This window comes from Triticum aestivum, chromosome 1A, assembly GCF_018294505.1.
Source record: "Triticum aestivum cultivar Chinese Spring chromosome 1A, IWGSC CS RefSeq v2.1, whole genome shotgun sequence".
Taxonomy (NCBI): domain Eukaryota; kingdom Viridiplantae; phylum Streptophyta; class Magnoliopsida; order Poales; family Poaceae; genus Triticum; species Triticum aestivum.
In genome coordinates, this window is record NC_057794.1 from 250,125,204 (window position 1) to 250,149,319 (window position 24,116).

Sequence of the window (24,116 nt, forward strand, 5' to 3'; positions counted from 1 at the left end):
GAGAACTTTTGTTTCTGCACATAAATAACACCATGGTAATTCTGCTGAAAACAACGTCAGTCCGGGTTAGTTCCATTCAAATCATGCAAGTTAGAGTCCAAAACAAGGGCAAAAGTATTTGGAAAAGTAGATACGACGGAGACGTATCAAGTACCAACTATACCATGCTCCATTAAAAGAAACTATGTTAAAACTGCTTTATGTGATCTTGGAGCCGGTGTTAGTGTTATGCCTCTCTCTTGATATCTTAGACTTGATTTGAATAAGTTGACACCTACTAAAATATCTTTGCAAATGGATAATAAATCAACTGCTATACATGTCGGTATTTGTGAGGATGTGCCTATTGTGGTTGCAAACGTTACTATTTTAATGGACTTTGTTATTCTTGATATTCCCGAGGACGGTAATATGTCTATTATTCTTGGAAGACCCTTTTTGAATACTGTAGGGGCTATTATTGATTGCACCAAAGGCAATGTCACTTTTCATGTTAATGGTAATGAGCATACGGTACACTTTCTGAGGAAACAACCTCAAGTCCACAGTATCAATTCTATTGGAAAAATTTCAACAATTACTATTGGAGGTTTTGAATTTCCTCTTCCTACTGTCAAGAAGAAATATGATATTCTTATTGTTGGGGACATGCATATCCCCGATGAGGTAATCTAGTGTTATTCGAAATTTCTTCGGTTCCATGTTATTCGGAATGAGTTTGTTAACAAGACTTGATCAACCTTGTTAGTGGATTCCTTTTGATGAGCATGAGATGGATGAAGTTAGAAAACACAACTCTCGGTACCCTCTTTTTACTTTTTGTTATTTGTATTAAATAAAGAAAAATAGTATTTCTCTGTCTGTCTTCTGAATTATCAATGCAATAAAAAATACCCCGAAAATAAAAGTTCTCCAAATGCCCTGAAATTTAAATATGATTTTTTCTGGAATATTTGAGAATATGTGGCACTGAAAACACAGCAGGGGAGCAAGCACCTGGCCACGAGGGTCTAGGGCGCGCCCACCCCCCTAGGCGCGCCCCCTGCCTCGTGGGCCCATGGTGGCTCCCCTCACTTATTCCAGCTACCACACACTCCTTCCTCCCACAAAAATCACCAACCAGCTCAAACCAGAGTTCTAGCTCATCTAGCTGCCATTTTCGATCTCCTTGCTCAAAGCTCCATTCACAAAACTACTTTGGGGGATTGTTCTTTGGTATGTGACTCCTCCATTGGTCCAATTAGTTTTTGTTATAGTGCTTTATTCATTGCAAATTTTTGCTGCTTAGATGGCCCTGTTCATGAGCTTGCATGTCAAATTTATATGGTCAAAAGTACTTTTAATGCATGATATAGCCTCTAGGCCCTTCTAGGAGTAGTTGCTATCAATTTTGTTGAGTTTGGTTCACTTTTATTTTGAAGTTACTAAAAATTCAGAAATTTTCAGAAAAAGATGAAGAGATTTTTGAGGGGCTCATCGAGCCGAAGCTCGAAGGATAAACAAAGTGAAGAGAACAAGAAGCCCAAATATAATCTCCCTCGTACCGCGGAAGTTCGGCCGTGTGAATGGCCTTGTGATAATTTCTTGAGAGCAGTCGGGATTTACGATGATTTTTATGAGTTGGCTGAGAATGCAGGCCTCACCGCCTTCCTCCACAACCAACGCGAACATTATCTCTTACTCAACAATATCTTTGTTCAAAACTTTCATTTCCTTGCTAGGAGCTCACCACCTACGGTGGAATTTTATTTATATGATGAGCATAAGGAGATGTCACTTCGTGATTTCTGTCGGATTGTTGCAAAGCGGTTAAATCTTAACCGTACTAAGGGCCCCGTCCTTGGAGGCATCTTCGCCTCGCGCCTCATTGCATGATAACCCACAAGTATAGGGGATCGCAACAGTTTTCGAGGGTAGAGTATTCAACCCAAATTTATTGATTCGACACAAGGGGAGCCAAAGAATATTCTCAAGTATTAGCAGCTGAGTTGTCAATTCAACCACACCTGGAAACTTAATATCTGTAGCGAAGTGTTTAGTAGCAAAGTAATATGATAGTAGGGATAACGGTAGCAAAAGGTAACAGCAGTAAAAGTAATGTTTTTGGTATTTTGTAGTGATGATAGCAATAGCAACGGAAAAGTAAATAAGCAAAGAACAATATATGGAAAGCTCATAGACAATGGATCGGTGATGGAGAATTATGCCGGATGCGGTTCATCATGTAACAGCCATAACCTAGGGTGACACAGAACTAGCTCCAGTTCATTGATATAATGTAGGCATGTATTCTGAATATAGTCATACATGCTTATGGAAAAGAACTTGCATGACATCTCTTGTCCTACCCTCCCGCGGCAGCGGGGTCCTTACGGAAACTAAGGGATATTAAGGCCTCCTTTTAATAGAGAACCGGAACAAAGCATTAACACATAGTGAATACATGAACTCCTCAAACTACGGTCATCACCGGTAAGTATCCCGATTATTGTCACTTCGGGGTTAACGGATCATAACACATAATAGGTGACTATAAACTTGCAAGATAGGATCAAGAACACTCATATATTGATGAAAACATAATAGGTTCAGATCTGAAATCATGGCACTCGGGCCCTAGTGACAAGCATTAAGCATAGCAAAGTCATAGCGACATCAATCTCAGAACATAGTGGACACTAGGGATCAAACCCTAACAAAACTAACTCGATTACATGATAGATCCCATCCAACCCATCACCGTCCAGCAAGCCTACGATGGAATTACTCACGCACGGCGGTGAGCATCATGAAATTGGTGATGGAGGATGGTTGATGATGACAATGGCAACGGATACCCCTCTCCGGAGCCCCGAACGGACTCCACATCAGCCCTCTCGAGAGGTTTTAGGGCTTGGCGGTGGCTCCATATCGTAAAACGCGATGATTTCTTCTCTGTGATTTTTTCTCCCCGAAACTCAATATATGGAGGTGGAGTTTGAGTCAGAGAGGCAACAGGGGGCCCACGAGGTAGGGGCGCGCCCCCCAGCCTCGTGGCAAGGTGGTGGGCCCCCTGGCCTTCATCTTTGGCAGGTATTTTTCTTATTTTCTGAAAAGTGTCTCCGTGAAGTTGCAGGTCATTCCGAGAACGTTTGCTCCTGCACATAAAGAACACCATGGTAATTCTGCTGAAAATAGCGTCAGTCCGGGTTAGTTCCATTCAAATCATGCAAGTTAGAGTCCAAAACAAGGGCAAAAGTGTTTGGAAAAGTAGATATGTTGGAGACGTATCACTGCACACTTTAACATACCCATTAGGCATTATGAGAAGGAAGAGAAGTTGTTGCCTCCTGTTTTTCTAGACTATAAGATTATGGTAGCACATGATTTTATCGTTAAGAATAAGGAAAAGATGCTTAAGTACAAGCTGATATTTGATAAAAATCACCCTGAGACTATTACTTTGCCTGCTCCTTCCTTGTTTGACTTATCTACAGGCAACTACCTTGTTCCGCCAGAGACCATTCACTCCTACCGAAACCCCACACCAGCTACAGAGCCATAGCCGGAACCACAATTTGATCCTCACCGGCAGTCTGTTTATTAGTGGAATCCGGAAGAGATCGCCAACCAGTGGCACCAGGGGGATTCTTCTCAGTACGACCCCAACTATTACTTTGGATATCCGCCAGGCAGTCATGGCCATAGTAACTTAGGCCAAAACCTAAGCTTGGGGGAGTACGTATTTCTCACCGACATTACATTCATATTCACACACCCATGCTAGTTATCGATGCTCATACTTTTTCATTGTAATATCCATGCTCGTTTATTTCGTTTTTTTATTCTTTCTTCTTGTGTGTTTGATTAACTTTAAGAAAAACCAAAAAAAATTGTAGCTTTTGGTTAGTTTACTTTCCATGCCTGCAGTAGTAGTAATTAAAAGAAAACCCAAAAAGATTTCTTGTTGCTTGATTAACTTTAAGAAAAACCAAAAAAAGTTGTAGCTTTTGGTTAGTTTACTTTCCATGCCTGCAGTAGTAGTAATTAAAAGAAAACCCAAAAAGATATGTCGTTCTTCTTTTGCTTGTTGGGAGCTTTCCCGTGTAAATAGTTTTGTTTCTTTTCTTTCCTTTGGGGGTCGAGAGGAGAAGACCATAATGAAAATGTTAAAGTGGCTCTCATATGCATTAGTGTTGATCTAACAAAGAGCCCATATTACATTGTCTTCTCTCTTGAATTGAATGCTTGCAGATTCCAGCTTAGTCCAATGCACGTGCACTATTATTATCCACACTATTCAGTCATGCAAGTGAAAGGCAATAATGATGATTATATGATGAACTTATCGAGATGAGAAAAGCTGGTATGAACTCAACCTATCTTGTTTTTGTAAATATGATTAGTTCATCGTTCCTGATTCAGCCTATTATGAATAAACATGTTTGCAATGACAATTAGAGATTATAGTTGCTTATGCCATGCTTAATTAGCTAGGAGCTTATAATGGTTTACCTTGCGTGGCAACATGCTATTAAAATGGTTGTGATGTGGTATGATAGGGTGGTATCCTCTTTTGAACGATTCGAGTGGCTTGACTTGGCACATGTTCACGCATGTAGTTGAAACAAAATCAACATAGCCTCTACGATATTTATGTTCATGGTGCATTATATCCTACTCATGCTTGCATTCGGTGTTGATTAATTTTAATGCATGTCCATGACTGTTGTCGCTCTCTAGCTGGTCGCTTCCCATTATTTTTCTAGCCTTCACTTGTACTAAGTGGGAATACTGCTTGTGCATCCAATTCCATAAACCCCAAAGTTGTTCCATATGAGTACACCATACCTACTAATACGTCTCCAATGTATCTATAATTTTTGATTGTTCCAGGCTATATTATATCCTATTTTGGACATTATTGGGCTTTATTATACACTTTTATATTATCTTGGGGACTAACCTATTAACCGGAGGCCCAGCCCAGAATTGCTTTTTTTGCCTATTTCAGAGTTTCGCAGAAAAAGAATATCAAACGGAGTCCAAACGGAATGAAACCTTCAGGAACGTGATTTTCAGAACAAACGTGATCCAGAGGACTTGGATCCTACGTCAAGACATCAACCAGGAAGGCACGAGATAGGGGGCGCGCCTACCCCCCACCCCCCAAGCGCGCCCTCCACCCTCGTGGGGCCCACGTTGCTCCACCGACGTACTTCTTCCTCCTATATATACCTACGTACCCCCAAACTACCAGATACGGAGCCAAAACCCTAATTCCACCGCCGTAACTTTCTGTATCCATGAGATCCCATCTTGGGGCCTTTTTCGGAGCTCCGCCGGAGGGGGTATCGATCACAGAGGGTTTCTACATCAACACCATAGCGTCTCCGATGAAGTGTGAGTAGTTTACTTTAGACCTTCGGGTCCATAGTTATTACCTAGATGGCTTCTTCTCTCTTTTTGGATCTCAATACAAAGTTCTCCCCCTCTCTTGTGGAGATCTATTCGATGTAATCTTCTTTTGCGGTGTGTTTGTAGAGACCTATGAATTGTGGGTTTATGATCAAGTTTATCTATGAACAATATTTGTATCTTCTCTGAATTCTTTTGTGTATGGTTGGTTATCTTTGCAAGTCTCTTCGAATTGTCAGTTTGGTTTGGCCTACTAGATTGATCTTTCTTGCAATAGGAGAAGTGCTTAGATTTGGGTTCAATCTTGTGGTGTCCTTTTCCAGTGACAGTAGGGGAAGCAAGGAACGTATTGTATTGTTGCCATCGAGGATAACAAGATGGGGTTTATATCATGTTGCATGAGTTTATCTCTCTACATCATGACATCTTGCTTAAAGCGTTACTCTGTTCTCTTAAACTTAATACTCTAGATGCATGCTGGATAGCGGTCGATGTGTGGAGTAATAGTAGTAGATGCAGGCAGGAGTCGGTCTACTTGTCTCGGACGTGATGCCTATATACATGATCATACCTAGATATTCTCATAACTATGCTCAATTCTGTTAATTGCTCAACAGTAATTTGTTCATCCGCCGTAATACTTATAATATCGAGAGAAGCCACTAGTGAAACCTATGGCCCCTGGGTCTATTTTCCATCATATTAATCTTCCAATACTTTGTTATTTCCTTTGCCATTTATTTTACTTGCATCTTTATTTCTCTTTATCATAAAAATACCAAAAATATTATCTTATCATATCTATCAGATCTCACTTTCGTAAGTGACAGTGAAGGGATTGACAACCCCTTTATCGCGTTGGTTGCGAGGAGTTTATTTGTTTGTGTAGGTGCGAGGGACTCGTGCGTGGCCTCCTACTAGATTCATACCTTGGTTCTCAAAAACTGAGGGAAATACTTACGCTGCTTTGTTGCATCACCCTTTCCTCTTCAAGGGAAAACCAACGCAGTGCTCAAGAGGTAGCAAGAAGGATTTTTGGCGCCGTTGCCGGGGAGTCTACACAAAAGTCAACATACCAAGTACCCATCACAAACCCTTATCTCCCGCATTACATTATTTGCCATTTGCCTCTCGTTTTCCTCTCCCCCCACTTCACCCTTGCCATTTTATTCGCCCTCTCTCTCTCTCTCTCTGTCCTCCTCTTTCTCTATTCGCCTCTTTTTGCCCGTCTCTTGTTTGCTTGTGTGTTGGATTGCTTGCCTGTCACGATGGCTCAAGATAATACCAAATTGTGTGACTTTACTAATACCAACAACAATGATTTTATTAGCACTCTGATTGCTCCTCTTATCGATGCTGAATCTTGTGAAATTAATGCTGCTTTGCTGAATCTTGTCATGAAAGATCCGTTTTCCGGCCTTCCTAGTGAAGATGCCGCTACCCATCTAAACAACTTTGTTGATTTGTGTGATATGCAAAAGAAGAAAGATGTGGACAATGATATTGTTAAATTGAAGCTATTTCCTTTTTCGCTTAGAGATCGTGCTAAAGCTTGGTTTTCGTCTTTGCCTAAAAATAGTATTGATTCATGGAATAAGTGCAAAGATGCTTTTATCTCTAAGTATTTTCCTCCCGCTAAGATCATCTCTCTTAGAAACGATATTATGAATTTTAAGCACCTTGATCATGAACATGTTGCACAAGCTTGGGAGAGGATGAAATTAATGATACATAATTGCCCTACACACGATTTGAATTTATGGATGACTATACAAAAATTTTATGCCGGATTGAATTTTGCTTCTAGAAACCTTTTAGATTCGGACGCGGGAGGCACTTTTATGGAAATCACTTTAGGAGAAGCTACTAAACTCCTAGATAATATTGTGGTTAATTATTCCCGATGGCACACCGAAAGATCTACTAATAAGAAAGTGCATGCGATAGAAGAAATTAATGTTTTCAGTGGAAAGATGGATAAACTTATGAAATTATTTGCTAATAAAAGTGTTTCTTCTGATCCAAATGATATGCCTTTGTCTACTTTGATTGAGAGTAATAATGAATCATTGGATGTGAATTTTGTTGGTAGGAATAATTTTGGTAACAACGCGTATAGAGGAAACTTTAATCCTAGGCCTTATCCTAGTAATTCCTCTAATAATTATGGTAACTCCTACATCAATTCTTATGGAAATTTTAATAAGATGCCCTCTGATTTTGAATCTAATATTAAAGAATTTATTACTTCGCAAAAGAATTCCAATGCTTTGATTGAAGAAAAATTGCTTAAGATTGATGAGTTGGCCAGGAACATTGATAGAATTTTTCTTGATGTTGATTCTTTGAAACTTAGATCTATTCCACCTAAGCATGATATCAATGAGTCTCTCAAAGCTATAAGAATTTCCATTGATGAGTGCAAAGAAAGAACCGCCAGGATGTGTGCTAAGAAAGATTGCTTTATAAAAGCGTGTTCTTCTAGTTTCCATTATAACAAAGATGAAGATCTAAAAGGTATTGATGTGTCCCCTATTAAATCTTTGTTTTGTAATATGAATCTTGATAATGATGACACTGAATATGGTCCACCTTTACCTAGAAGGCGTTCCAAAAATCCGGAGTCTTTAGATCTTGATGCTAAAATTGTTAAAAGTGGGATTGAAGAAGTCAAAACTTTAAATATTGATGAACCCACTATTCTGGATTTCAAGGAATTTAATTATGACAATTGCTCTTTGATAGATTGTATTTCCTTGTTGCAATCCGTGCTAAATTCTCCTCATGCTTATAGTCAAAATAAAGCCTTTACCAAACATATCGTTGATGCTTTGATGCAATCTTATGAAGAAAAACTTGAGTTGGAAATTTCTATCCCTAGAAAACTTTATGATGAGTGGGAACCTACCTACTATTAAAATTAAAATTAAAGATCATTAGTGGTATGCTTTGTGTGATTTGGGTGCTAGTGTTTCCACGATTCCTAAGACTTTGTGTGATTTGCTAGGTTTCCGTGATTTTGATGATTGCTCTTTAAACTTACACCTTGCGGATTCCACTATCAAGAAACCTATGGGAAGAATTAATGATGTTCTTATTGTTGCAAATAGGAATTATGTTCCCGTAGATTTTATTGTTCTTGACATAGATTGCAATCATTCATTTCCTATTATTCTTGGTAGACCTTTCCTTAGAACTATTGGTGCAATTATTGATATGAAGGAAGGGAATATTAGATTCCAATTTCTGTTAAGGAAATTCATGGAACACTTCCCTAGAAAGAAAATTAAATTACCATATGAATCTATTATGAGAGCCACCTATGGATTGCCTAGCAAAGATGGCAATACCTAGATCTATCTTCGCTTTTATGCCTAGCTAGGGGCGTTAAACGATATCGCTTGTTGGGAGGCAACCCACATTTATTTTTATTCCTTCCTTTTTGCTCCTGTTTAGTAATAAATAATTTATCTATCCTCTTTTTTGGTTGTGTTTTTGTGTTTAATTAGTTTTTGTGCCAAGTAGAACCGTTGGGAAGACTTGGGGAAAGTCTTTTTAATCTTGTTGTAAAAAAGCAAACTTTAGCGTTCACGAGAATTGCTGTCATTTTTATTTGGGAAGTGATATTTAGTTAATTATTTTTTCAGATGGTTAATAGATAAATTCCTCACGTCCATAAATTTATTTTAGAATTTTTGGGGTTCCAGATCTTGCGTTAGCTACAGATTACTACAGACTGTTCTGTTTTTGACAGATTCTGTTTTTCGTGTGTTGTTTGCTTATTTTAATGAATCTATGGCTAGTAAAATAGTTTATAAACCATAGGGAAGATGGAATACAGTAGGTTTAACACCAATATAAATAAAGAGTTAGTTCATTACAGTACCTTGAAGTGGTGTTTTGTTTTCTTTCGCTAACGGAGCTCACGAGATTTTCTACTTTAAGTTTTGTGTTGTGAAGTTTTCAAGTTTTGGGTAAAGATTTGATGGATTATGGAACAAGGAGTGGCAAGAGCCTAAGCTTGGGGATTCCCATGGCACCCCCAAGATAATCTAAGGACACCTAAAATCCAAAGCTTGGGGATGCCCCGGAAGGCATCCCCTCTTTCATCTACTTCCATCGGTAACTTTACTTGGAGCTATATTTTTATTTACCACATGATATGTGTTTTGCTTGGAGCGTCTTGTATTATTTGAGTCTTTATTTGTTAGTTTTCCACAATCATACTTGTTGTACACACCTTTTGAGAGAGACACATGATTCGGAAATTGTTAGAATACTCTATGTGCTTCACTTATATCTTTTGAGTTATATAGTTTTTGCTCTAGTGCTTCACTTATATCTTTTAGAGCACGTTGGTGGATTTGTTTTATAGAAACCATTGTTCTCCCATGCTTCACTTAGATTATTTTGAGAGTCCTACAAAACAGCGTGGTAAATTCCTTTAATTATGTTAGGCATTCAAGATTAATAATAAAAATTTCTTATGAGTGTGTTGAATACTATGAGAAGTTTGATACTTGATAATTGTTTTGAGATATGGAGATGATGATATTAGAGTCATGCTAGTTGAGTAGTTGTGAATTTGAGAAATACTTGTGTTAAAGTTTGTGATTCCCGTAGCATGCACGTATGGTGAACCGTTATGTGATGAAGTCGGAGCATGATTTATTTATTGATTGTCTTCCTTATGAGTGGCGGTCGGGGACGAGCGATGGTCTTTTCAGCATGCGCGTAATACTTTGCCATAAGTATATGAGTTCTTTATGACTAATGTTGAGTCCATGGATCATACGCACTCTCACCCTTCCACCATTGCTAGCCTCTTTAATATCACGCACCTTTCGCCGGTATCATACACCCACCATATACCTTCCTCTAAACAGCCACCATACCTACCTATCATGGCATCTCCATAGCCATTCCGAGATATATTTCCATGCAACTTACCACTGCTCCGTTACTATGACACGCTCCATCATTGTCATATTTCTTTGCGTGATCATGTAGTTGACATTGTATTCGTGGCAAAGCCACCGTTCATAATTCTTTCATACATGTCACTCTTGATTCATTGCATATCCCGGTACACCGCCGGAGGCATTCACATAGAGTCATATTTTGTTCTAAGTATTGAGTTGTAATTGTTGAGTTGTAAGTAAATAAAAAAGTGTGATGGTCATCATTTTTAGAGCATTGTCCCAAGTGAGGAAAGGATGATGGAGACTATGATTCCCCCACAAGTCGGGATGAGACTCCGGACTAAATAAAAAAAGAGAAAAGGCCCAAATAAAAAAATGAGAGAAAAAGAGAGAAGGGACAATGCTACTATCCTTTTACCACACTTGTGCTTCAAAGTAGCACCAAGATCTTCATAGAGAGTCTCCTATGTTATCACTTTCATATACTAGTGGGAATTTTTCATTATAGAACTTGGCTTGTATATTCCAATGATGGGCTTCCTTAAATGCCCTAGGTCTTCGTGAGCAAGCGAGTTGGATGCACACCCACTTAGTTTTTTTGTTGAGCTTTCATATACTTATAGCTCTAGTGCATCCGTTGCATGGCAATCCCTACTCACTCACGTTGATATGCCTAGTTGATGTGAGACTATCTTCCCCCTTTCTGTCTTATCCACAACCACCATTCTATTCCACCTATAGTGCTATGTCCATGGCTCACGCTCATGTATTGCGTGAAGATTGAAAAAGTTTGAGAACAGCAAAAGTATGAAACAATTGCTTGGCTTGTAATCAGGGTTGTGCATGATTTAAATACTTTGTGTGGTGAAGATGGAGCATAGCTAGACTATGTGATTTTGTAGGGATAACTTTCTTTGGCCATGTTATTTTGAAGAGACATAATTGCTTAATTTAGTATGCTTGAAGTATTGTTATTTCTATGTCAATATTGAACTTTTGTCTTGAACCTTTCGGATCTGAATATTCATACCACAATTAAGAAGAATTACATTGAAATTATGCGAGGTAGCATTCCACATCAAAAATTCTTTTTTTATCATTTACCTACTCGAGGACGAGCAGGAATTAAGCTTGGGGATGCTTGATACGTCTCCAATGTATATATAATTTTTTATTGTTCCATGCTATATTATATCCTGTTTTGGACATTATTGGGCTTTATTATACACTTCTATATTATTTTTGGGACTAACCTATTAACCGGAGGCCCAGCCTAGAATTGATGTTTTTGCCTATTTCAGAGTTTCGCAGAAAAAGAATATCAAACGGAGTCCAAACGTAATGAAACCTTCGGGAACGTGATTTTCGGAACAAACGTGATCTAGAGGACTTGGATCCTATGTCAAGACATCAACCAGGAAGGCATGAGGTAGGGGGCGTGCCTACCCCTCCAGGCGCGCCCTCCACCCTCGTGGGGCCCACGTTGCTCCATCGACGTACTTCTTCCTCCTATATATACCTACGTACCCCCAAACTACCAGATACGGAGCCAAAACCCTAAATCCACCGCCGGAACTTTCTGTATCCACAAGATCCCATCTTGGGGCCTTTTCCGGAGCTCCGCCAGAGGGGGTATCGATCACGGAGGGCTTCTACATCAACACCATAGCGTCTCCGATGAAGTGTGAGTAGTTTACTTCAGACCTTCGGGTCCATAGTTATTAGCTAGATGGCTTCTTCTCTCTTTTCGGATCTCAATACAAAGTTCTCCCCCTCTCTTGTGGAGATCTATTCGATGTAATCTTCTTTTGCGGTGTGTTTGTTGAGACCGGTGAATTGTGGGTTTATGATCAAGTGTATCTATGAACAATATTTGAATCTTCTCTGAATTCTTTTATGTATGATTGGTTATCTTTGCAAGTCTCTTTGAATTATCAGTTTGGTTTGGCCTACTAGATTGATCTTTCTTGCAATGGGAGAAGTGCTTAGCTTTGGGTTCAATCTTGCGGTGTCCTTTCCGAGTGACAGTAGGGGCAGCAAGGCACGTATTGTATTGTTGCCATCGAGGATAACAAGATGGGGTTTATATCATATTGCATGAGTTTATCCATCTACATCATGACATCTTGCTTAAAGCATTACTCTGTTCTCTTGAACTTAATACTCTAGATGCATGCTGGATAGCGGTCGATGTGTGGAGTAATAGTAGTAGATGCAGGCAGGAGTTGGTCTACTTGTCTCGGACGTGATGCCTATATACATGATCATACCTAGATATTCTCATAACTATGCTCAATTCTGTCAATTGCTCAACAGTAATTTGTTCACCCATCGTATTACTTATGCTCTCGAGAGAAGCCACTAGTGAAACCTATGGACCCCGGGTCTATTTTCCATCATGTTAATCTTCCAATACTTAGTTATTTCCTTTGCCATTTATTTTACTTGCATCTTTATTTCTCTTTATCATAAAAATACTAAAATATTATCTTATCATATCTATCAGATCTCACTTCACTTTCATAAGTGACCGTGAAGGGATTGACAACCCCTTTATCGCGTTGGTTGCGAGGAGTTTATTTGTTTGTGTAGGTGCGAGGGGTTCGTGAGTATCCTCCTACTGGATTGATACCTTGGTTCTCAAAAACTGAGGGAAATACTTACGTTGCTCTGTTGCATCACCCTTTCCTCTTCAAGGGAAAACCAACGTAGTACTCAAGAGGTAGCACCTACCTATATACGGTATCTACCTGCCGTTCCAAGTAAATTTGTATGTGCCAAACTCTAAACCTTCAAATAAACATTATGTTTTGTATGCTCGAATAGCTCATGTATCAACTAAGGTTGTCTGTATCTTCCATGCTAGGCAGGTTATTCTCAAGAGGAGTGGACTCAGCTCCTCACTCACGAGAACATGGCTGGTCACCAGGATGCCCAGTCCCATGCTTTATGCAAATCAAATCAAAATAACTGCAAACAAAACTCCCCCAGGATTGTTGTTAGTTGGAGGCACTCATTGTTTCGAGCAAGCCATGGATTGATGCTTGTTGGTGGAGGGGGTATAAACTTTACCATTCTGTTTGGGAACCGCCTATAATGTGTGTAGCATGGAAGATATCGAGATCTCTCGGTTGTTATGTTGACAATGAAAGTATACCGCTCAAAATATTATTCATATCTATTTGAAAACCGAGCTCTGGCACCTCTACAAATCCCTGCTTCCCTCTGCGAAGGGCCTATCCATTTACTTTTATGTTGAGTCGTCATCCTCTTATTAAAAAGCACCAGTTGGAGAGCACCGTTGTCATTTGCATTCATTACTGTTAGTTTACATTGAGTATGACTTGACTGGATCTCTTTTACCATGAATTACAATGTCTAGTCAGTCCTTGATCTTTAAAGTGCTCTGCATTTATGTTATGCGGTCTCAGAAAGGGCTAGCGAGATACCATCCTGTTATATCATATCATGATTGTTTTCAGAAAGTGTTGTCATCCGAGATTTATTATTATTGCTCGCTAGTTGATTATGCCATTGATATGAGTAAACATGAGACCTAAATGTTATTGTGAATATGGTTAGTTCATAATCTTTGCTGAAAACTTGAATGTTGGCTTTGCATATTTACAACAACAAGAGCAAACAGAGTTTGTAAAAGTTTTTCTTTATCACTTTTAGTTTATCAACTGAACTGCTTGAGGACAAGCAAAGGTTTAAGCTTGGGGGAGTTGATACGTCTCCGTCGTATCTACTTTTCCAAACACTTTTGCCCTTGTTTTGGACTCTAACTTGCACGGTTTGAATGGAACTAAGCCGGACTGACGCTGTTTTCAGCCGAATTGCCATGGTGTTATTTTTGTGCAGAATAAAAGTTCTCGGAATGACCTGAAAATCAATGAAGAATTATTTTGGAATATATAAAAAATACTGGAAGAAGAATCCACGTCAGGGGGGCCTCCACCTGTCCAGGAGGGTGGGGCGTGCCCTACCCCCCTGGGCGCTCCCCCTGCCTCATGGGCCCCCTGACGCTCCACCGACCTCAACCCTGACTCCATATATTCACTTTCAGGGAGAAAAAAATTGGAGAAAAGGATTCATCGCGTTTTACGATACAGAGCCGCCGCCAAGCCCTAAACTCTCTCGGGAGGGCTGATCTGGAGTCCGTTCGGGGCCCCGGCGAGCAGAATCCGTCGCCATCATCATCATCAACCTTCCTCTATCACAAATTTCATGATGCTCACCGCCGTGTGTGAGTAATTCCATCGTAGGCTTGCTGGGCGGTGATGTGTTGGATGATATTTATCATGTAATCGAGTTAGTTTTGTTAGGGTCTGATCCCTAGTATCCACTATGTTCTGAGATTGATGTTGCTATGACTTTGCTATGCTTAATGCTTGTCACTAGGGCCCGAGTGCCATGATTTCAGATCTGAACCTATTATGTTTTCATCAATATATGAGAGTTCTAGATCCTACCTTGCAAGTCTATAGTCACCTACTATGTGTTATGATCTGGCAACCCCGAAGTGACAATAATCGGGACCACTCCCGGTGATGACCGTAGTTTGAGGAGTTCATGTATTCACTATGTGTTAATGCTTTGGTCCGGTACTCTATTAAAAGGAGGCCTTAATATCCCTTAGTTTCCAATAGGACCCCGCTACCACGGGAGGGTAGGACAAAAGATGGCATGCAAGTTCTTTTCCATAAGCACGTATGACTATATTCGAAATACATGCCTACATTACATTGATGAACTGGAGCTAGTTCTGTGTCACCCTAGGTTATGACTGTTACATGATCGATCACATCCGGCATAATTCTCCATCACCGATCCAATTGCATACGAGCTTTTCCATATATTGTTCTTCGCTTATTTACTTTTCCGTTGCTATTGCTACCATCACTATAAAACCCAAAAATATTACTTTTGCTACTGTTACTTTTGCTATCATTACCACTACTATCATATTACTTTGCTACTAAATACCTTTCTGCGGATATTAAGTTTCCAGGTGTGGTTGAATTGACAACTCAACTGCTATTACTTGAGAATATTCTTTGGCTCCCCTTGTGTCGAATCAATAAATTTGGGTTGAATACTCTACCCTCGAAAACTGTTGCGATCCCCTATACTTGTGGGTTATCAGCGAGGCGAGGAGGAGGAAGAAGGAGAGGGCGGCGAGAAGATAGAGATGAGCGAGGGGGCTCTGCCCTCCCCTCATTTATAGCCGGAAGGAGGCCAACCGCCAGTCACCACGATCGCACGTAATGATGATTTTCCTCTGCATGCAGCGGAGTCTCATCAAGTCGGACAGTTGCCGAGGCAGCGTGGGGAAGCGAAGGCGCCCACGTCCCATCAATCACCATGTGTCGATCAAGGCCGCAGACGGTTGGGGCCCGCAGCGCTCCGCGCTTGCACTTTGGCTTCGCCTCGAAGCCAAGCTCGAGCGTGCCTTGGGCCTGGGGGCTACTGTCGGCGTCTTGGGAACAGGGGTACCCAGACTTGCCTGCCTGCGGCCCACGACGTGGTTCCATCAGTGGCCCGGTGCGGCCCAGTTTCGGCAGCAACGACACAAGACCCTCGCGAGGGGCCAAGCCTCGCGAGGCGGACAACGCCAAGACCTCCCTGGGGGGCGGCCTCACTAGGCTGGCTCCCAAGGAGTGGAGATATCAAGGCAAGGTGGACCTTGCGAGGTTCACATGACGTGAGCCATGACAACCAAGGCCAGGCGGGCGCCAGCGGGCGCAGCGTACCAGTTTCCCCTTTGGTTCCAAGGGGGGGCAAGCGCATGCGCGGAGTCCCGAGGAATCGGGCAAAGGTTTCCATATTGGTGCAACAAGACCAAGACCGCCAGGACGACAGGACGGAGGTCATCGAGGAGCCCACTACAACGTCACCACCAGAGTCTTTGAAGGCGAAGGCTACTTTTGTCAGGATAGCTTGTACTAGTTGTCTTCCTTCGAATTTGGCCGTTGTGGGATCCCTTCCCGCCTACATTTGGGAAGAGGACCAAGGCCACTAGAAATAAGACTTAGCCACCACCGTAGTGAGGCATCTAGAGGAGAGATCAGACCCATTCCACCCTGACCACCTCTCTGGCTCATCAAGCTCAAGAACACCTCACCTCCTGAGGTTATTTATCCACTATACTAGTTCATCCTCAGCCCCTCGAGGCAATCCACCACAAAGCTGGAGTAGGGTATTACACCGCAAGGTGGCCCGGACCAGGATAAATGGCTGTGTCTCTTGTCCCTTGGGTTCGTCGAGCTAGGCTGTGGAATCATTGGGTCGGCAGGTTGGGAAGAAGGAGTTCTTCGTACGCACCCTAGTGTTCGAACCTCTCAAGGGTCCGCGGAGCCCTGAATCCGACAAATACCTATCCATGAATTGCTAAAGATGCGTCAGATTCTGAGCATTTGTTGACTCTTTGAGAGAATCAATGTAGTAAACTGTGTTCTTGTTTGGAACAATGAATACCAATATCCAGTGATTGCTACATATTAAGAAAGCCATGAACTTACGAATTATGTCAAAATCTGAAAGACAATAAGTGTATGCGTGGTTGTTTACTTGACTTACCATTCATGGTATGGCTAGAGAAATGATTCTGCATGGGACGTGTTTTCGAAGAGACAGACGACTATGTTAACGGCCCAGTCCCGTAGGTCCTTACCATGTGTTGTTGTGCCATTTGCTAATTCAGGATCTATGAAATACACACTCTCCTTTTTTCTTCTTTGCGCGTTCAATTCCCTGAGAGGAATAAAATGCAGCTAGCAGTTTATCATTTACGGCCTTGTATGGAGAAGTTGATCAGAGTTTGTTAGGTACTTACAAAATCAGGCATCTAAAAAGAGTGGCATCGAGCACGTTGAAGTTGAAGAAAAGATGTAAATCCTCGAAACTCACATCGATGGAACCAGCATCGTGTGATCTCTGTTGTAGCAGACTAGCAAACCATGATGACCTGCTGACACTAGATCCATGCAATATTCATGTAACTCGCGGCAACTGGAGCTGCACTCATCAAAGTATTCGCCAACAAGAAATGGCTGGCCATGGACGTAATAGCGTGCTTGAAGTAAATCTACTTTACTTTTAGCAAGCAACGGGCATACTTCTTCATCATCCATGGCATCAGAAATAATATTACTCCCCGATTCGAACAAGCTGTTGTTAATTTGGTTCTGGGCCATGAGTGCTTTAAGTCGGAGGCAATCGTTCTCTTTCCTCTTCACTTTCCCGCTGCGCTTCCTCATGGTCGTGGGTGTAGCCTTTTTGGCCACTTCCTTCTTGAAGCATTTCTGGCAAAACGTCTGGTTGGCTGCAAGGTAGACTGCCGAGCAGACGGTGAAGCTTGGACGGACTGCTTAGCAGACAGTTTATCTATGCCGGACCGCTAAGCTGGCGGTGCTGCTGTGATGGACTGCTGGGCTGTAGGAGCAGAGGCATCGGACTGCTGACCATGCGTTGAAGCTATGTCGGGTTTCTGCGCAGGTGGTGCCAACTTGTCAGTGTGTTGAGGAGGTCGTGCCAACGCGTTGGTTTGCTGAGCAGGAAGTATTGACGCATTGGTATGCTGATCACGCGACTGTGGACCGGCGGAATGATGAGCAGTCGGTTTTGGACCTACAGACTGCTTAGCAGGCGGTTCCAAAGCATCAGACTGCTTAGTAGTCTATTCCACCAGGTTGGTCTGCTGAGCATGTGCTGCAACTGGGTCTCCCCCCGCTGCTTCAGCGGCCGACATCTGAACCAGTGGTGCGTCTTCAGTAGTTGTAGGCCTTGCCACTGGCTACTTTGGGGCGGAGGATGACATGTCCTGTACGCCACAAAGTCGGGCCAGCTGATCACAGGTTGATGCATCAGCCCGCGAAAGCTGCTGTGGCAAGGAGAGCGTCATCGGTTGAGGGGCGACAGCGGTTGCTCTTAGCAGGGCTTTAGGGATCTCATCGATGAACTCTATTTACTTTCATGGCCACTGGATGTGATGTAACAGTGTTTCTCCCAAGGTCCTTTGCTCATCAAAGTCCCCTAGGACATTCTTCAGGGAAAATTCATTGAATCCAGGCTTTACTTCAGTCACGTAGCACTTCACACAGCCCGGCTTCAATGGCACATTGTCCAAGAAGAGGCCATCTTCCAAGAAGGGTGGGCAAACCCAGGCTATTGCACATTTTAATGTACCTTCATAATGTGTAACCATGCGCTTCAGTCTGTCTTTCATTCCAGATAGATCAGATATAGCATCATCACAAGAAGATGTAGTCTCAGTGTCGTTGGGGTCAGCTGATGCACAACTACTCTTGTGCAGTATTGTCGCGCAATAAGCGGCATCCTCCATGTCCTCCTCCCCTCCAATCTGTTGGCTATCTGTCAGTGTTAGAGTCTTCTGCATCATCATTGACTCCTCAACATCCTTTCAAACAGCCAGATAAATCTCCTTCCTCAACCTTTCATACAATGCATTCTGCTTCATTTCATTGCTCGCTTTTTTCATGTTGAGCCTCTCTTCTTTGTTGAGTGTGAAAGCCCTCTTGTGCGGGACATTAACACTTATACCCCTTGCACGGCCAGGGGGCTCTTTTGTTTCCAGAGCAATGGACACACATGGCCCTAAGTTCCTGTAGAACCTTCCAGGGATCTTAGAAGCCTCTAGCATCACTTGATACAGTCCGGCGTCACGTGAGTTTTCAAAGTAATAAGTTTCGTCATCACGCCTCTTTGCACGTGCCCGCAAGTAGTCTCTAGCGCATTCGCCCCTGATTTCACTAAAGGTCGGATTCCCACCCGCCGCTACTGCTTCTTTGCCCTCCTTTTCCCATATCAGTTTCATGCCATAGTATCCTGCCACACCCATACAGTGGGGGTGTATGTTCTTCTTCTAAAGTTCCGATTGCTTGAAACTCTTCTCATCAAACTCTTTAGTTGCCCTGACCCTTTTGAATTCTTCCCAGTCCTCCTTTGTAATTTGGGGGTATGCGGGGATTGGGTCCTTGCCTTCACTCAAGTACTTTTTGTATAGCATGTGCTTCCAGTTTCTCCAAGAATCCCTAGCCTTCTTCAGTGCAACGTGTTCCACCTTCATTCTCCACTGCTCTGGAACGTTGAAGTGCTCCATGATCTCCCGGACTATCCTTCGCTGTGTTTCTGTGTCAGCCTTCCGAAACCCCGGCAGATTAATGTTGAGCCTTGCCCTGCTAACAAATCCACACACACTCCTAAACCTCGTGCGTGCTTTATCTGGTTTAGTTGGATCCCAAGACTTTAAATCAATCTCGGTTACTTCATATACACCTTTAGGCTGGTGTGTGGTCTTCCTTGGAGCGTTCCTCCGTGTCCTGACCGGAAGGGTATTGCTGCAGCTCTATCCCATTCAAGATTACTTGATCACTCACAACCTGCTGAAGACCTAGGGTTGTACGAATCAGATGAAGATACATCGCCTGAAGCATGAGTGATGTCGCTGCTGCTCGGCATCTACAGAGAACACATGGGAAACTCGGGAAAGGAGGATAAGCATAAAACTAACAACTTGTTATCAAGCTTTCTAGACATGCCATGCAATAATTTAGAAAATTTATGGCTAATTTGTTAAGTTTGTGTGACTTGGGCGCCCCCGATCTATAAATAGGCAGTAACTTATTGGAACAAATATAGCTTATATGTAGTACGGAAGGTAGATAATGAACATATATATGCTCTCCATTATTTTATAGCCAATTTGAGAACATACGAAACGAAATTGGAAGAGGGATTGCGAGGAAATATGCCTTACTGCGAAGGAGAGCAGTAAATAACAGGCTTCTTAATGCAAACTCGACCGGACCACAGGAGAGGCGAGGGTTACTGCATCGATATGCTCGAGGGTGGTTGGCGAGCAAACAAAGACGGCGAGGCGCGTGCCGCCGCGTGTTGGGAATGATAGTGGAGGTAGGCTTGACGCCGAAGAGCGGGCACACGGCTGGGGTGAGCACGGAGGCACCGGAGAGGGTTCTGCTATGGATCTGGGGGAGGGGGAGCTGGCGATGGAGATTGGGTGGACTAGTTGAGTGAAACACAGGCGAACGGTGGGGGGTGTTGGCGGCCTAGGTGAAAAGGGTGAAAAATATCCCCGGTCGCCGCGGCGCGGAAAGGCCTATGCAAACGATTGCCTCTAAGCCCTCGTGTGCACAAACAAAATAATGTCATTCGAAATGAAGACGTACTAATTTTGAAATGAAGATGTGAGTTCATCATTTTACCTTTAATTTTTTTTCCACGTAAAGCAATCACAATTATACCACGGGTTTGATTTGCTGACGCATTTCAGGTCTCGTGTGCTATATGTAAAACATTTTTTGGCATTTACCATGCATTTTGGCATATAAATCAATTCCTAGCCGGCTGCATTTACTGTCGAAAGGGATGAGGATTGTCGTTCGAGCTGGGAGCATCCAACGGTGCAGACGTATGATCCATGGGGTTTGGGTTCTGGCCAATTAGAACGCACGACTTAGATCGCGCTCAGCAAAGGGGGGGCATCGACCACGGTTTGGTAGGCACGCGGCTTTTGTGTGTGAATCGTGTGCTATTTGAAAACATTTTTTGTAGAGGGGCTATTTGAAAACATTTACATGTGCTATCAGAAGGGATGATGATCACCGTTCGATTAAGGAGAATCCAACGGTGCAGACGTATGATCCATGGGGTTTGGGTTGTGGCCAATCAGAACGCACGACTCAGATCGGCGCATGGCAGAGGGAGGTATCGACCATGGTTTAGTGGACACACGGCTTTCGTGAGTGAACCGTGTGCTCTTTAAAAACATTTACATTACCTAACATCATATTTTTGTTCGAATGGAAACATGAGTTCATCGTCTCGCTTCCAATTTTTTTCCACGGTAAGAAATCATGATTGTAACCTATGGTTTGATTTTATGGTACATTTTACTAGGAGGCAGGCCTCGCTAGCAATCTCAAACTATGAATATGCAAAAAAAAGATCTCGTTTGTATGTGTGTATGTATATATATATATATATAGTCGCAACTACATGTGTGTGTTAGCAAGATTATTTGTGTGTCGCTTTGCGAGTTTTCATTCATTGTGCGAGAAATGGGAAAAAACTTCAAACAGTTCGGCCACAGGGTGCGGCCAGAGGCGTAGGCCTTGCTGGTATTTTAATTTCAGGAAATGCATATAGAGTCCGAAAAATAACAAAAATCATTGTGTCATTGTCGCGTGCTCTCATGATCTCATGGAAAAAAATGGAAAAGTTTGGCACAAGTTTTGGTGCTCGCACCTTCCATACCGGAACATCTCACAAGAAGGGTCATAGTTTCCAAAAGGAGATGCGGCACTTCGGACTACAAATCGTCAGTTACTAGCTACATCGTTCCGGCCCATTTCAAGTCATCTGCTATGTTTAAGTCATTCTTTGCACTTACCTTGCATTGCATTTTAGTGCATATATAATTAATTAAAGTCAAAAACCCTACTACAACTACATGTGGGTGTTTTAGTCAGGCTATATATACTTAGGCTAATCATAGTGGAGAGTGTCATATACTAGTATCATGCATATATATATGATACTAGTGTATGATACTACCTTTAATTAATTATAGCGCATAGTATAGTACATATAGTATAGTATCATAGATCATATTTATTGCCATACATGACACAAATTAGCATCACATTTAACATGATACGGTATCTACTTATATGTTACTCTAACCCTCTCTCTATATATATAATTCTTTGCCACACCAGCATACTTGTTATTTCCAAGTGCATGACATCGTCGACTATATGATACCACCACTATGGCCAGCCTTATATATTGGGGAGTATCATATACTATATATAGTATCTATCATAGAGTAGTATATATCATAGATGACCATATTTATGGTCATGCATGACACAAAGTAGTATAGCATTTGTTATATATATATATATATATATATATATATATATATATATATATATATATATATATATATATATATATATATATGTTACGGTATCTACCTATGTTACTGCTTCTTTACCACATCATCATATTTGCTATTCCAGAGTGCATGATACCGGCTATGATACCCCCACTATGGCCACCCTAATAAGGCTGGTCGTAATATGGGAGTATCAAGCGGTATGATGCATGCCAACTAGACTTTTTGGATGATGTGGCACACAGTTAAATGAGGAAAGAGAGGATGTGGTATCATATCATGATACCGTATTATATTAAATGTTGTACTACTTTGTGTCATGTATGGCAATTAATAAGGCAACCTAAGATACTAACTTATGATACTATGCATGCACGCATTATGGAGGTATTACCGATCATACACTAGTAGCATGCATATATACTCCCTCCTTTCCGGTTTATAGGCTTATCTCAAAATTTTAGTTTTTCATTTTATAAGGCTCAATTTGGTTGTTCTCCATCACATGTTCAGATTCCAATGTGCATTAAATCATTGCATGCAAGTATTAAGAGAAAAAGTTGACCAATGCATGTACTTTATGCATGCATGTATTGCAATTAATACATTGGAAAACATAATTTTTGAGGAAAACAAAAGCATTAATTGGGTGTTTTTGCAAACTACAAAAAGTATTCCACCACTCACCATCTACCTTGGTTGGTGAGATTTTTGAATTGAGCCCTATAAGGCTGGTTGTAATGGGGAGTATCATATATATATATATATAAAGAGAGAGAGAGAGAGCATGGATTTCCTATCAATGATTACTAGGGTCACGGCTATTTGAACCGTTTCTTTACTTCAAGATCCAAACCTTTTTGAGGATAAGGTTCCCTATTCTTGCTTTATTGAAAATCATCCAACCAAAGAGGCTAGATCGGTGGAGCACTTTTACTGCCACCAGAACCGAAACGGCAACCTAGATGCTTTTTTTAATCGTTGTTGAGGAAAGCCAGCCACATGTGACCGCTTATTGGGACACCTGTTTTTGGCAATCTCACCTGCCATCTTCACGGTTTCTATTTATACAAAAAGTTCTATTTCACTTGTACACTTAGGCCATTTCACTTGTACACTTAGGCCATTTCACTTGTACACTTAGGCCAAAAAAGACTATAGTTATCCCCCAAATATTTCCAAAAAACTATAGTTAACCCCCAAAGTACCATGTAACCAACATCTAGACATTAGAAGAAATTTCCACCATAAAGACTGTCATCATCATCACCATCACCACAAGTAGGGGGAGCTGTTAGGAGCTGAGTAAAGCTCTCAATGGCAATGTACTTTGCATTCTCTGCATTTGGGCTTCTCTTGCTGCCATCATTCTCCACGACTACTTTGGGCTGCACATCATCCTTTTTCTTTTTTTGCTGCCAATTATGAAAGTTCCACTAATTAGTGTATTAATAGATGAAAACAGTTTTTTGTTATGTCAAGATTAGAATATACCTTTGATCCTTTTTGGTTGAAGCAGGAGGTTTAGTTGCCTTGCGCTTTCCCTTGTGCAACTTATCAAGCCAATTATTCTTTCTTTTTGAATTTTTGGATTGAACCTCCTTTTTCTTCAGTCGTGCCGCTCTTAGCAAGTCATCTCCTTGCTGCATATTTGGGTCATCATTTTCCTGGGCCTTACTAGGTTCATTCATGTCACTAGTAGATGCATTGAGTTTTTCCTTCAACTGTGGACCAACACAATCAAGTGCATTTTCTAATATCAAGCAACATTCTGTAGAGTAGGCCACTTTATATGCCATGTCATGAAATTTATGAGATAGTCCCTTGTAACGAAGTAGAGCTTCTAGTTTTGG